Below are 16,970 nucleotides of genomic sequence, written 5' to 3' on the forward strand. Positions count from 1 at the left end.
CAAAGTAGTTTTCCAGGATTCTCACTTTGTTTCCACAGTGTCTCGCCACCCATTTCTTGGCCAGGCAATCCAATGTCCTCCTTCCATCCTGCATCTTCCTGTGACAGCAACCTCCATTGCCAGGAGGAATCACGCTGTTGAAGTAGAAACAAAATCAGCTTTTCACAGCTCGTGACAGTGGCCCTGTGCACAGAAAGGTTTTTCAGTCCATTGCAGTTAATGTCATGTTTCCAGCCCGATACAGTCCCATCACAGTGTGCTTCTAACCTAGAGGTGTTGCAGGGTGCATGCATCCTGCCAGCATCCCTGCAAAGAAATGGTGTTCCAGCTGGATTGTGTCCCATGCTTCAGAGTATCGAAAAGCTCCAAGATAAGGGTATACTGGGCTGCTGGTAAGGTGGAAGGCTGAGACCTGTTGCCATCTGTAAAATGCTGAGCTGCAAGGAGGAGGGGTAAAGTTGTCAGTCAGGCACCCTACTTACCCTTCTCCTTTACCCCCCATGCTTTCCACTCTCTGCTTCCGCTGCATTTCATGGTTAGAAAAAAGACCCAGAGTAATACCAAAGTTCTGCACTGCTGATAGAGGGCAACATACTTCCCATGGGCAGCAGGAAAGACAGTAAGTAAGCTGGAGGGTGGATGTGACAGGGCTGGTATAAAGGTGCTCTTAGGGCTGCAGTGTGAACACAGCTGGGTGTGCTGACACTCAACCTGTGCACATCCAATGGGTAAAATCTCAGTACTCGTCTACAATAGCATTGGTAACGCAGGAGCTGGATCAGACTCGTACTTTGTGTAAGTGTAAACTGAACCTTTTAAAAATAGTAACAGATAATGTTTTAAGAGCATAAATAAGAAATGGAGTGGATCAGTTAACAGAAATACTATCAGTATAAACAGTAGGAGAACAAATTAAGGCACTTACTTAGTTTTGCTCCAAATTAAACCATGGCTTTGCTTATGTGTATAAAATTAAATGTGTGCACAAGCTGTTGCTGAAAGACTGGACACTGACACTTAACTCTATGCACATATTGTATTTTCAGGTGCAATTCAGTACAACTGAACCACTGTGCAGGATTTCGTGGACTCCATTAGCCTGTCAGCAAGGGATCAGAGAGTCATCTGTGTAAATTGCCATAAGTCTGTGTCAGTGGTGGTCAAGCCTCAGGAATGTAACTGAGATTTAAATAATATCTGTGATAAGTGTCCATGATTTTGTGTAGGCTGTCTGCAGGGGAGGAGAAGTCCAGGCTAATAGGAGATTTTTTTAATCTTTGCCTGAATAATATAATCATTCTTCAAGCCTCACGTTTATTGAAATGCAGGTCAAAATGAAGCAAATAGTTAAAAGCACAAAATATGACTTACTGGGGTTAGAAGGCAATAGATGCTTACTTTTATTAAAAAACCCTGAAAAATAAAAGCAAATCTAAGAACAACTCAGAGCATCATTAGGCAATGACTGAGATAACGCTATATAGCGTCCTCTCAGCTCTTGCTTTTTGTGCAAGTCTGCTGTGTGCTTCAGCCTGAAGGCAGAAGAAGCAGCTTTCATTCACCCCTCCTACACTGTGTGGGACTGTCAAATGACAGCCCTTGAAAGTAATCATTATTATGACATAACAAAAGGCCTTTTTTTAAAAAAAAAGGAAAGCAGCCATTAACAACTTATTCAAGTTGATATTTCTGCTGTTTTCATTTAAGTATTGCCTCCTCTATGGCAAATATAAAGATTCTTGACTTAAAAAATGCTTTAAAGTGCAAGTTTTACACCAAACTATTTTTTTTTTACTTAACTCTTTCCCCACTTGCTGGAAAACTGAAATCAGTTGGTGTAAATGTCTAGGATGAAAAAGCACAGCTTGTACCCATTCTACAATTCTGATTATCTAACACCCACATTTAATAAATATACCCTTTATTTAATGGCCAGCTTGATTTAAAAAAAGATGTGTTTAAGTTTAGTTTGGATTCAGGCAATGGAAACTGCCTTGTTTTATTAGAATAAAACTGAGGGGTTTTTGCTTGGAAGAAATTTTGCAACAATCAAGTTTTGTTAAAAATATAAAAGCTTTCTGTATTTTTCATGCAATCAAGTAATGATAACTGTAGATCTAAGATCCCTTCTAACTTGTATGTATTATCTTCTTATATTCAAAATTTGCTTTAAACCTTAAGATTTTGGGTCTAACAAAATGTTTCCTGGAAAATCCTGGTTTGGAATACAGGTGTGTTAGGCCATTTGGACCAATTTTTGATACTTGAATTAGTCGGTGGGTAGAATAAACTGCTATTTAATATGAGAAAGAGGCTAAGAATTTATCCTCCAGAGGAGATTTGTCCACATATATCCCAATTCACAGCTGGGCTTTCCAAGGTTTTTGCTGTAACTAAAGCCTCAGTTTTGCAACTCATATTCAGTAAAGCTCTTGACCATGCATTAGGTTTTAAATGCTTGCTTCACTACTACTAACACCAATGGAACCTAAATGTACATATAAGTACTTTCCTGGATAGGGTTGTACCTAATCACTTGTTTTGAAACTTTGCAGAACAAAGACTCAAATCACAGTAACTGGCATAAATTTTGTTTATACTGTTCTCAGCAGCTTCATCTGATTTCAGTTATTTTATCTCACTTTAAGTGTACGTACATATATGTTGATAATAAAATATTAGAGTACATCCGATATGGAGAATGATGATATAGTTCTCAAATTCCCATGACCCCGACAACATGTTCCAGGTTTAGGTCACTTTAAATCACCTGACCTGTGGGCAAGGTTTCTTTATTCCTGTGTAAGTCCTTCTGAGCCAGGTGTAGGACCCTGTAGGTGCCTCTTATCATGCGCAACTCCGTCTAACGCAGTTCTGCAGGTCCATTTTTCTTGATGACTGTTTCAGGGCAATGCTGATCATGCCTCCAGAAGGAGGTCAGTGCATCAGGTATGCTGTGTCCTCTCCATCTGCCTAACAGGGTGCAGCAGCTGCACCAGTCCCCTTGGGAGATGCCTCGCTGAGCACCAGAAGGGGTGACTCAGAGCTGCCACTACCTAAAGAAGTCCTTCATCCCTGGTGTCTCTGATTTAGCTCAACAGTGGCAAAGGTAGCTTGGGCAAATTTGGAAACTTCAGAGTTCCTCTGAGTTTAACCTTTCTCTGTTCCTCCTTGCTATGTATGTGAGGTTTTGGCTCATATATATGGCGGTATTGGACCACTACAGCTAAGCTGGAGCTCTGCACAGCTTCTAAAAGTCGTAATTATCTGGATGGTTTTCTGAGGAAAATCACAGTCCATAGGAAATCTAAGAAAAGTTGTGATCCTGGTATATTGGTATGATATGCTCACCTAACGTTCTTGTACTTACCTTTCACTGCTTCAGAAAAGTTATTGTAAGGGGCAGATTTTTGATTTCTGTGTGGAAGGTCTCACCTTTAAAAAGAAAAATAAATTTAGATTCAATCTCCTCTTTACCTGCACTATAAGTACTGGATTAATTTCTAAACATGCTTATCTTCCGCTTATTTTGCCGTAAAGATATTTCAATTTACCTATAGTTCTTTCTTATGATTAACTTCAGCTTTGCTGAAAAAGATTCCCTTTATCAAAGGGGAAATTTTTTAGTAAAATTTTGCATTCTGCACCTGTTGTGGAGGTGGACAGAGATTTAATTTTGGATGGGTGAAGAGGGAGTTGTGTTAACTTAATATTATGTTTAATTTACATGACAATGCTGTAGGACCTCAGATTACCAGGTGCTTGACAAAGACAGAGCAAAAAGAGTGTCTTCTGCTTCAAAGACCTTATAGTTTAAGCTGAGAGTGTCAGCAGTCATCTCTTGTCCTGCCCAACAGATGACTAGAGGCTGGCACCATTCTTTAATTTCCTGTCCTGGGAGAAGAGTATTAGCAGTAAATAGTTTTAAGTTCGCCAAGGATTAAAAACAAGATAAGGACATTGGACAGTAAATTCAACTCTTCAGACCTTTAAATTTTCCTGCCTAAGGTTACTCTTAAATTTGTATTTACAGAATATAATGGAACGTCATACAAAAAAGGCATCTGTGTAACAGCACCTATGTTCCTGAGAAACCCTTAGGTGTCCTGCTATGATGTATTACATGAACTATATCTCTGTGTTAACTTTGTCAAATACTTCCACTGATTTATTTATTCATCAATTCATTCTTTCCTCTGTTTTCTTTTAAGAGATAATTCCCTGTGTGACAAGTAGTGACAGAATGAGAGGCAGAAATACTGGAGTCTTCCCTTTGCCCCTGTAAGAGGCATGATGGAATGAGTAGATGAGTTTCCACTGTTGAGCCTTTGTGCCTCATGTCAGATCTATGAAGTTAAGTACTCAAGGTCAGAGGGTCTGTTTCCATGTAGGCAGATGTAATTCCATTGATTTCATATCATCAGTCACACTTGCATTTTGGTTCTGAGAATGCCAGCGCTAACTCTGATTAGATGAGATGTCAATTGAGATGTGGACAGCCATCTTCAGGAAGCCAACTTGATAATATTCATTTTATGAAGGCAATTGAACTCATATAGGGACTTCCAGGCATTTTGAGATAAGCTGCATTTGAACTAGTGAGTAGGAAATCAAAGGCAGGCTGAAAATCTCTGCCAGGAACACTGCCTGCCATGGAGAGGCGAGGGATGACTGCTCTGCAGGGGAAGGGGAGCTGGGAGCTGAGATTCACAGCAAGGCGGGCAGAGGTAGTACTGTCACCATCCAGGGCTGTCCCACTGCACCTGAGCCAGAAGTGCAAAGCAGGCCCATGATAGCAACAGACAAGCAGCAGGCACAGACCAGCGTTCACCCAGCAAATCCACAGTGATGAGGCAAGTCCAAGGTGAAGCCAGAAAGTCAATGCAGAGGTTCAGGATAAGAGTCAAGATCAGGGAGGCACAAGATGGGGCACAGTCACAACTGCAAAGCATCCGAAATGCAGCTCAGGTGGGGACCAAGCACAAAAGCTTCGGCTCCAAAGCAGCTCCCAAGAGGAGAGAGAGCCCCCTCTGAGGCTTTCACAGCTCTTGGTGCACAGCAGCTCTCATCGGTGATCTGGCCTTGAGCATGGCCATCTAAAATCCTAGAAAGGGGAGACTGTGCTCCAGACCCTGAACACTCCCATCACACTTGTGGCCCAGTGCTGCAGGATACCAAATGAATGGAATGGGACAGGTCCTGAGCTCCTGGATGCAAATGAACAACCTGGTTTTGTACTGATTCCACGCTGGGGCAAGATCTGGGTATGCTTCAGCCCCTTTCCTTCATGCCTGGGCTCTTGCCGAATGGACATCAGCATACTGGTTGCAGGTGAACCATGATGCATAATGAGATGACTAGATGTCAGCCAGGTTTTCTTTTTTTCAGTGAATCTTATATTTGACAAAAAAAAAGAGGCAAAAAAAGCAGTGTTGGAACAGCTGCAATCATGTGATAAATTCAGCCTGGATTTGCTAAGTTTTGGTCACAGTGAAAATGGCAATAATGCTAGAAATGTCAAAACAGTTCATTCTTACATTTTCTAAAATATCTTTACATGTACTTCCAAAACCCTTCATTCCAGACACTAAATAGAAGCCAAGACACAGTGGGCTGGCTTGGCAATCTTGTCAACATAAAAGTGATCCCTTTCTATTAATTGAGAAGAGAATTCACGTCTAATGAGGGATCGATGAAAGCCCCTTCTTTCTTTCACATCTACAATATCCTAGCTACCATGTTTTAAGGTATTCTGAGTTACTTTCAGACATATTTAAATGTGTGCTGGACCAATGACAACATGCAGCCTTGTGATGGAGACATTGGCAGAATGGGATATGTGGATTACGTCCACGTATGGCCAGGGTGTGAGCTCATGCACTTGTGCCCTACTCATCTGCTTACTCCCTGGCTCTGTTTTGGAGTGCTTCAATCAGGTCTCCAGCATAATTTGCTATAATGGGAAATACTGTGGGCAATATGGATGTGGGATAGCTGGTGCCACCTGGCCTTGTAGCTACACAGTAGTCCAGTGGTCCATATCCTCTTTTGTTTCTGAGTATGCATGTTGTCAGAGGTTACTGTCTCAGTAGAGACAGTGATATGTTCTGACATCTCATCTTTCCTGTGTTCACGGACTCATTCTGGCTGTTCTGGATTCCTGCTCACCTTACAAGGGTGGACTTCTGCCTTTAAAAGGCTTGTACCGCTTAGCCGTGTTCACCCATTTGGCTGTCCCTCAAAAGAGTGCCTACAGAGGCAGGTGCCCCTTTCATTCATTTTACAGCTCCTCCAGGGAATGGACTTTCTCTTATTCTCTCACTAAGGCTGAGTGAGTTCCTAAGGCTAAGCGTTCCTAGCTAAGGACAGCTTCGGCAGGATGGCTTTCAGACACCCCAAAGCAGAATACATTGGGCAGTCCAGTGAGAGCTGTGAGAGCTGTGAGAGGTAAGCAGGCTTGTTGACATCAAGAATGAACTACCCAGACACCTTCTCTTTCTCCCCCCCCCCCCACCTTGTTTTATTTAGTCCCCCTGTCTCTTTTTTCTGTCAAACACCTGAGAATTAATTATTCTACTCTACGTTTAATACATTTGGTTTTCTTGTTTTTATTTTGGTGAGGGGATTTTTTCAATGTTTTGGTTTGGCAGTCAAATGGAAAATGTAATTATTCTTATACCCTTAATCTTTAAGGCTTTGTTGCACATATAGGATTGTGAATGAGCAAGGTAGTCAGGAGGCAAAAAATGAATAGTGTAAAGTATCCAGTACGGTTTACATGTACTGTTCTTTTGGAAGCAAAATTTGCCAGGCCAGTAGATGAAATTTAGTTCAATTTACTAAACTTGATTTTCCTTGGATAATGAAATTCCCAGGTCAGAGGGAAGAAGAAAAAATCTCAGAACACTGGGTTTGAAATAGGAGGTTGCAGAGGTAAAACATTTTGTAGAATATACACTCAAAGCCTAGAAGGCCAGAAGCCATTAAGATCTCGTATTCTGACCTTTCATGTAGCTTGAGCAAAATTGTCCCTTCTTGTATTATTGTGCATTTGAGTGAAAAACAAAAATGTGTCTTTTAGCAAAAAAAGCCAGTTTAATTTTAAACACTTTCAGCTATTTCGAATTCTGCACAGGCTTTAACAGTTAAAAATGTGTAGCTTATCTGTGAATCAGAGTCTTTCGTTCTTGTTTTCTTCCCTACATAGATTCCCATAAATTGATTCATCCATCCTTGAACCTTCTCTTTGATAAGCAAAATAGAGTGAGTTATAAAGCAGAGCTTCCGACCCTTCAATCTTTGTCATGGCTCCTCCCTGAACTCTTAATTTTTCAACAATCTTCTGGACACCTAGAGAAGGAAGCGTATTCCCACCACATATGAAAACAGAATTTTCTGTCCTCATATTGGAAATTTCCTTTGTTTATATATCCTGGGATCGTTTTAGCCCTTTGGACAGTGTCAGCCTAGGTTTTTATATTCAGATTGTCCAGTGTGATCCTCAAACTCTTTTCAGACTGCTATCTAGGTTACAGTCCCCCTACCTGTATGTATAATCTGCATTTTTTATTCTTGGATATGAGTTTATATTTATCCCTCTTGCTTTGCATTTTGCCTGTCTGAGCACTGCTTAACACCATTCTCTTTATCAGTGACAGAGCCTGTTCACTCTTCCCCATCCTTAACACCCTGATCTGCAAATCTTATCTGCAAGGATGTTGTTATGTTTCCTTCCAGGTCACTGAGAACAGTGTCACACACGTCAGAATGAAACCCTGCTCCCTGGAGGGATCCCAAGAAGCACACGTACTCGAAGATTATACATTTACAGTTATCTTTTGAGATCTATCAGCTCACTAGTTTTTAATCCATTTACCATGTGAAATTTTTCTCTTGTTCTAGTTTCTTAATCAAGATGTATAACATCAAGTCAAATATTTTCTTCTCTGCTGATGTTAGATCAATGCTGTTATATTTATTGACCATCCTTCCCTATTATACAGAGATACTAATTTAGCTGAGCAAGCTCTAGTTTTCATGAAGTCAGTGGGCAGGCATTAATAAAACTAGTTTCCGTTAGGGGTGCAGTGAGGACACTCCATAGCAGAGGGAACATCTTAATCTCTCCATCCATTTTCAGCCACCTGAAGAAAAAGTTGGTGCACCTGAACTTCCCTTATGAGGGAGGGAGGGTGTGAAAGAGCCTTACCTCTCTGGCTGGAAGAGGGCAGAGAGGCTGCCCCGTGTTGATGACAGCAGATTCCCACATCCCTAAATCCCTGCTTTCCAACGGGCAACAGACCCCATGATAGATAGATAGTAAATCTACCAGCCCCATCACAACTTTTCTGACTTATTCCTGCCTTCGCTGCCTTTAAAGCAGCCAACACAGTGGGAGTCTCTGAGATATAAGCTAGTGATAAGATAGAGATATAAGCCACATGCCTGAGCGCCTCGGGTTCCTCCTGTCCTCCCTTACCCAAAGCACACGGATGCTGCTACATCTGACGATGACAGCAAAACTGCTCTTTTGTCAGTGATACACATCATCAACCTAAAGGTTTGAGGTAGAGAGGATGGCTAACAAGTAAAGGAAGAGGATTAAGCTATTATCAAGAGTCCATAATCTGATCTGTAGAATTAATACATCTGCTTCAACAGATAGACCAAACCACATTTTGCCTGTGTAGAGACTGTGAGAGAATCATAATTTAAATATGCAACCCAGGTGCCTTAAGCAGCATGAGTCACAGACTGTAAATGAGCAGAACTTTTTTTGACCTTGAGGACTGCAGAATTCGGTTCTGGACTGTTAATCAATCTTTATTAAAGTCTTGTTCTTGTATCTTGCTATGTATCCTGGTTCAAAACCTGAAGTGTTTAAGGACCAGTTTAAATGTAAGCACATGAGTAGTGCCAGTGCTGTCTGTGGGACTTTAATCTGTCATCCATGCATGAGTAGTCTGCTGGAGCAGAGGGAAAATGTTCAGCTTCTTGTAAGATCAAGTGCTATGACAGTGCGTGGCTCCCAGTGAATTGTAAGTTTAATCGCTCTGCAAAATATTTCTCTTCTGGTACCAATTTCAGGACAGCTATTGATTTCACATCTTTCAAAAGCTTTTCCTCCTGCAATTATGACTGTACTTTCTTGTTCATCTGAACATAACATGAAATAGATATCTGCCAGAACAAGCATAAGTAGATATAAGAGATCCTCATTACTTTGTCAATTAATTCCCATGTATTATTATGTGGAAAGTGTATTCTGTTATAAATATCTTATGATGTAATGACTTGCTAGTGTTTGATTAGCCACATAATATTTTTTTGGTTAAAAAATTGATTGTACGTGCGGGCACGCTGCACGCTGTTTGTTACTTGCCTACAAGTGATTGTTCCTCAGAAAGTGAACACACTGTGCTCACTTTTTTTCGTCAGTAATCTCTTCCTTTTGAGATCTCCAGCACTGTAATCCCTTCCTTTCTACATTCTATGGATTAAGTCTTCTTTTCCAGCATGACAGACTTTAAATAACTTAATGACTAGGTGTCTGCAAAATCCCTTGCCTACATTATAAATAACAATATGTAGTCCTCAGTGAACACTGAGAATGTAAATCAGTATTCTTGCTGTTTACAATATCAGAAAAAAACCACAATTGAATTACAGCCTTATGTTCAGCCATGGACCATGAAATTAGTGGGTAATAGCAATGTACTGAAACTCATACCCTTTAAAAAGGATCAGGACTAGAAATGATCAAAAACGTGTTTTTATAAAACTGCCCTTCACATGCAGCCTGAGTCATTGCTCCATCACATAGAAGAGAAACAGGTGAAAAGTCGAATCTACATTTGATGTCAGCTGGCTATTAGCTAGTGTAAAGACTCTACATTTGGTCTTTAAACAGTAAACAACACCACAAAAAACCTACTGGGTAATCTCCTATTAAACTTTTTCGTTTTTTATGGTGACCTTTATATGTATGTTATTGACTGTTACTGCTATGTCATTTTGATAGAAAGTACCAGCAGAGAGGGGTGAGGACTAAATCAGATTAGTTCAGAGGGTGTAAATCTCAGATAACAAGTGAACTCCAGGGCAGTGCTCCAGACTTACATACAGACAACCCAGCACAGGAATGTCCTCCTTGTTGTGTCTTGCACTGCCTCGAGCCCTTGCAGGGTCAGCCATGGCACTGCTTTGCTGCACAGCAGCCAAACTGCCAGAACTGAGCCACGAGGTGCCCACCAATGTGCGAGCCGTAAGTCCAGAGAGGTGGGAAGCCAGGGCCAACCCCACCGCTGAGCAAGGCTGGCCAGCAGTCAGGTGTGACACATATGCCTATGGGCCTGCGCTTACTCATGAAACACTGAGTGCATTTTATATTTCCCTCCCATGTTTTAAAGCAGAAAATTAGGAGATCCTGGTCTGAGAAGGACCCTTCTAATGGAGGGAACCCTTCACTGATGGTGATGAAAAGTCCAGTGGCTCCTTCCTGGGGCTATGCACCTGCCTGTTAGATACCAGGTTAGGTGTCCAAGCTGAGGCCACTCTAACTTCAGCTCTAGCCTTGCTGTACTCCTAGAAGTATTCCCTGGTAATGCCCTATTAGTCATATGAATAAAGAAGAAACCGACTGGGATCTATATGCAGCTTGCTTGTCTTTGATTAGCACATCCCACTAGAATGCAGCACGGTTTTTATTACTCTCCCTCATCCTTTTGAACTTGGTTCATTTTCTTAATTTTGCATTGGCCTAATTTACAGTACCTGAGGCCATTGTCATCCTTTCTGTACACATAGTAGGCAGTGCTAATGAGTTGCTATGAAATCCCTTCCTCTTTTTATCTCTGGAACCTTTGTTAGTACTTTAAGCAAGCACCATTCATCCCTAGAGCAGGTCTGATCTCTCTCTGTTGTTTTGGGGGGTTTTTTTTGTAGGTCACTCTTACTCCAAAGCTTAATTTTGTAGCTATTATTATTCATACAAACTCATACCTAAAAAAAGTGTAGTCAGGGCTTTACCTTAACCTGCTAACATGAACAAATCAAACAACATCACTCCTAAACATTAACGGGAAAAAATATTTAATTCCTTTTAGAATATCTCCAATGACTAGTGAGTGCATAGTTTCACCAAACCTGAGGTACACAGAACATATAAAATGAAAGGACTAGTGAAGGAGGGCTAAATTTGATGAAACCATAAAATTCAACCTGCATAAATCTAAGCCAAATTCTTGAACACATCTAGAGAGGACAGAATTGAAATTCAAAGGGTAAAAATAATACTATGGTATTTGACACTTCTATCGCTCTTTTTATCCATGGCTCTGAAAGCACTTTCTGAATAGCGATTCTTGATGTCTTGAAGAATTTTTTCTCCTATGTTAAGCCCAGGTAAACTGAGGCACTAAGAATTGACTTGTCCAAGTTCAAACACTGAGTGACAGATAGGAAAAGAAGCAACTCTACAAGCTGAAACCCTCCACTGAGTGGCTGGGATGGAGTTAATTTGCTTCACGGGAGCCCATATGATGCTTTGGTTTGGATTTTGATTAAAAGTGTTAACACACCAGTGTTTTGACTATTGCTGAGCAGTGCCTGCATAGTGTCAAGGCCTTCTCTTTTTCCCACTCTGTCCCTGTGAGTATGCTAGGGGTGGGCTAGAAACTGGGAGGAGGCACAGCCAGGACTGCTGAACTGAAATGACCAAAGGGATATTCCATATGGTATGACATTCTGCTAAGCAACAAAAGCTCAGAAAAAGGAGGAGGAAGGGGGACGTTCATGGTCATGGCATTTGTCTTCCCAAGGAACCATTACACAGGATGAAGCCCTGCTTTTGTGGAAGTGACTGGACATCTGCCAGCCAATGGGAAATAGTGAATAAATTCTTTCTTTGCTTTGCTTGTGTGGGCAGCTTTTGCTTTCCCTATTAGACTTTTATCTCAACCCATGAGTCTTCTCGCCTTCCTTCTCCTTTCTCCACATCCCACAGGAGAGGGGAGTGAGTGAGTGGCTGTATGGGTGTTTGGCTGTTGGCCAGGGACAACCCACCACAAGTTCTTAGGACTGGTGTGTGTACTCAGTGCTTGAACAAAGTCTTCTGCTCCCGGAGGTATACCCAACCAACCTCCAGTCAGCACCTGGGACTTCAGACTTTGAAAAAAACACATTTTCAAAGAATTTTAGACAAAGAGAAAGGCAATGTTTTGCTAAATAAACCATGAAACACAGTCTAAAAACTTAGGTGAAATAATTTTATTGATATCAACTAAGCGGAATGGTCAACCCATCAAACCACAGCATGCTCTAATCAATGGTCTCATGACCTTCTGGTAGAAGATTTCAGTAGAGGAACTTTAGCATAACAAAGTGTTCTCTGGACCACGAATCAGACAGTATCATATGGGCATGATTCATGCACTTGAAATAAAGTGTCAGGTAGAGGTAAAATTTCATTTTAACTGTTTTTGATTCACTGTGTTTCAGGCTGACAGTGCTTGTAACTGGTTATTATTGTTAGACAGAAATAGTTCTCATTTTAAAACAACTTATGTGAAAACAACTTCTATTTAAAATAATGCAGCACCTTTTAAACAAATGAACTCATTATAAAACATTACATCACATATTATGCTAAGGTTCAATGTATAAAATGGCTAATAAATTATAAAGGTAATAAAACATAACTATAAAGGTAATTCTAAAGGTAACCTATGCCATTTATGAACAGAACATCAGAATGATCAAGTGATATTTAGGGATCAGTTAGGAGTTTGTTTCTGTATCAATATCTGCATACCTCTATACATGTACACATAATTAAAGGAAATTTTACAAGGAGAAAAGGTAAAGCAAGCTAAATAAGTGTTCCCTTCCTCTGTATGCCCTTTAACTTAGTGAAATAGTTGGGTTTTTCTCAGATTTTCAGAAGCACCTTTGATACTCACTTGTCTTGCCATTAGATTGTGTCTGATATGCACGTTGTCACACTGACCTGAAAATGGCTTGGACAGAGGTTTCCACTGCCCTGTTTATCCCATGAGTTTTGTCCTCATCAAAGCAGGATACTCTTCCTAATTCTTAGCACCATCCTTGGGGACTGAGAAGACTTTCCAAATCCCAGTAGCCACCATGGCTGCATCCAGAAATGGCAGCAAGGTGGCAAGTCCTCTGCATGGGGCATGGGGAAGAGTATATGCTAAACAGGAAAAGCCATAAGCATTAGCATAAGGACTTAGACATAGGAGCAGCTGTAAACTAACAAGAAAGAAATGCAGAAAGGAGAGCTGCAGGCTAAGCCCTTCTTGACACAGTTGGTCAGGCGCCGTATGGTGCACCTCTGGGAAGGTTTTCCCTCTGGTTGGGATTTATAGCCATGTAGCCTTGTTTGACACATGGGTCATCCTCATCCTCCTGGGAGGAGGATGGATTTTTTAAGCATGGGTTTTTTAAAAACTCTGAATTTTGAACTTGAGGACCTAAGTCCTTTTGTAGTTGTAGGATAGGGAGGAGGCCAACATGTTTGGAATGAGGAATACCTTTGCCAGAATTATAACTGACCATAGTAAAGCAATGTCATACTGCAATTGCAGCTTAGCAAGTGGAAGCAACCTTAGCAGGGCTAGGGAATCACTTCTCTTCTGGTGCAAGAATAGCAAGGGGCAGCATTTTTGTAGTCATGTGATAATGAAAGAAATGACAATGGGGAAGGTGGAGCAACCCATGTAGTATCCAGTGAACTTTCTCAGGTGACTGCATCACATGCCTGTATAATTTGGATTTCTTTGGGGACATATAGTAAGGCAAGTATGATTCTTCACCTACTTTTGCAAGTTTACTGTTAGTGAAACTCCAGTGACTTTGACTCAAGAAAATGAGAGGATAATTGAGTTCAGGGTCCCTGCTTTGAAGACTTAACAATCTAATTTTGGACTGGGGTAAAAAAAACAAAACAAAACCCAATTAGGAAGGAAGGGAAGACAAAGTCCCTCAGGTTATGCTCATGCCTTTACTGGTTCTGCTACGTGTCTTTAAATAGAAGCTCTAAATCACCAGTTTATGAACATCATGAGAGATAGGAAGAAAGAGATTTCCTTTTATTGTATGCCACTAGAGCACAAATACCTAATTTTTGCATCAATACCATAGCTAATTTTCTGCTCATGTGTGATAAAATTGCAAAGCTGACATTATTGGAGACATCTGCAAAAACATCTGTGATTGACGCTCTTTTGTTTTTACCAAACTAAAGAGCTTATTTTTGTGGTTAGGTGACTGTGCACCACCTTCTCTCAGAACCCAGATCACTCCTCCAGACCTCACAGAAGGGTACATGCGAGACCTCATGTACCTCACATCTTAGCAGCTGCCACTCTGATGATTATGTCTCTAATTGCACCGTGGCTTACCACTATTTGTACTGCTCTACTGAGCTGCGCTTGAAATGGATATTAAGGTAATACCTCTTCATTAATATGTATCTTCCCTTTAATCTCACTTTATGTACTGGCTAAGGTAAAACCTTGTGCATTGCACAGGCAGTATAGAAATTGCAAGGAGAAAATGAATTCAGTTTCTGCCTTTTAGAGCTTGCTCACTTGCTTTAATCACAGACAAAATTTTTCCTTTTAAGATTCAATTCTGCCACTTTAGCTCAAAGCCTTTACAATTTTATTCTTGGGTGTGATATTAAAGTTTAATCTTTGAGGATGTTGAAATGTATTTCCTGCAAAACGTTATGGGCATAATGCAGGAAACGGATCCTGCAACAACAGACAGATGCTGGAGTTTTGTGATTTCGATTGTGTTTGCCTTTAGTGTCAATAGAGTAAGCTTTCCTTACTTTGCTTTTTTTTGTTTTCCTCTGTTCTTCAATAGCAACATTCCAGCACTTCAAAGTCAATAGATTTCTTGCTGTAAACCTTACCATGTATCAGGTTCATCTCCTGGAAGACAAGTGAGGGCCAAGGGTAAAATTATTGTAGCAAAAGACCTTTCCCTTCATCCTGTGTATCATACTCATGAATGAGTTTTTCAGCTGAAGCTGTTAGTGTACTTTATCCAGAGCTTTGCATGCTCTACAGTATTTCTTATAATACTGAAAAGGAATCTGCTGAACCAAAGAAAAAATTAAACCCTATCAAAAGTTGGTATTTCACTAGCAGATTTCTCAGCCAGCTGAATGCTAGTGCTCTGGTATCTATACATTGAAACTCATTTCTATTTGCATGTGATATTTTTTCCCACAGAATACATTTCACAGGATTCATTCTTTCTTTGTCTCTCTCTCTCTCCCCAAAACAGAGGCTTCAAATTGCTAGTAGAGCTTGGATGAGGGGGGGAATGCAGGGAAGGAAGTAAGGTTAATATAGATTTGAATGTTTGTGTTTAAACCTACATTTTAGTATTTAAATATACTTAGAGCCAAAATATTCCAATGTTCAATTATTTATCTGTAAGATTAGGACAGCTCTGTATTTGTTCTATTTACTTTTTATAGTGTGATGCTGTCAACTTCCAGAGATAGGAATTTAATTATCCCAGGACACACAAAGGCTTCAGACTGATCACTATCTTTCCATTAATATTGGATAAGTCATAGATTCTTTTATAGCTCAAATAGGACTTTTTTTTTTTTGTCAGGTCTGTAAAATGCAGACAGAAAGAGAGAAGTACCTGCAAAGAGCAGTTCTGCCTATGTTAGATCTGAGTTGCCCTTTTGAGGTGTCTCTCTATCACCACAGACTACTGAGAGCGCTGGTGGTAGCCACCCCCTATTTTATGCATCTCAGTAAAGTCCTGAGCCCCAGACTTTTTTTCTGCATAGTATATACATTCAGGAGAACTATAGTATCAGTCCAACATCTAGGTGCATTGAACTGTTTCACACAATGGGTCTTTTAGATTTACTCAGAAGACCAAACAAGTCATAGGTATTCCTACGAAGAAAGACGTTTCACACTCAGCAGGAGCTATGGAAGGCAAAGAAGGTGACTAAACCTGGATGATCTCTCAGAGAAGATATGCCAGGCATGTATGGCAGTGACAATGAATGCTTAACATCCCTGACCCCTAAAAGGCTGTGAATGACATGTGCGGTTAAGTGCTCCGGAGCAAACATTACAGATTTGGGAATGGAAACGAACTGATTAGTCAGGCTAAGGTTTGTAAGAGGCTTAAGGTACATTTCTACATATAGGATCAGCTGTGGCTTGGCCATTGTCCTAAACACATAGATGTACTGCTGTGGAACAGACTAGGAACCAGACCATCTCCAAAGGCTTTGCTTGTTGTATCCCTCTCCTGTTGCTGTACAACCAAATAAAGTGAGACGACAAGATCCAGGTAATCCTTAGGTGCCTGAAATTAAAACTACATGAACACAAGGCACTTAAATTCTGGAGAGCAATCCAAAAATACCTGCCTAGCCCCATTAGGCACCTAATATGCCATTACTACTGAAGATTTCCATCAAACAAAAGGTGGTATTTATAAGAGCAAATGTTGATCTATGCCTTTGTCATTAATGGGATGAATGAGCAGTTTTGGAAAATGTTTCTTTGCATTCTTATCTACATTTCTAAGATAGGTGAGATGAATCACCTATCATAGAAAGGCTTATGTCATTGATTAAAAAGACAGTGTAGGGTGACCAGCCCAGGTATATTGATTTACATTGGAGACATCCAAAATGTAAGGTGAGATAAACCCTGCCTAAGGTGTCTAGAAATCAGTCTAGTACATGTCTAACACAGTCACTGTCTTTCTACAGCAACTGAGCCAAGTATGCATTTCCTATTGACACCAACTACATGTCAGATTTTGCACCTGGGACAGAGTAATGCCAGCCACAAGTATAAACTGGGAGAGGAATGGCTGGAGAACAGCCCTGCAGAAAGGGATCTGGGGGTGCTGGTCAACAGCAGGCTCAATAGGAGTCAGCAGTATGCCCTGGCAGC

The sequence above is a fragment of the Ciconia boyciana genome, chromosome 1 (genome assembly GCF_034638445.1).
Source record: "Ciconia boyciana chromosome 1, ASM3463844v1, whole genome shotgun sequence".
NCBI lineage: Eukaryota > Metazoa > Chordata > Aves > Ciconiiformes > Ciconiidae > Ciconia > Ciconia boyciana.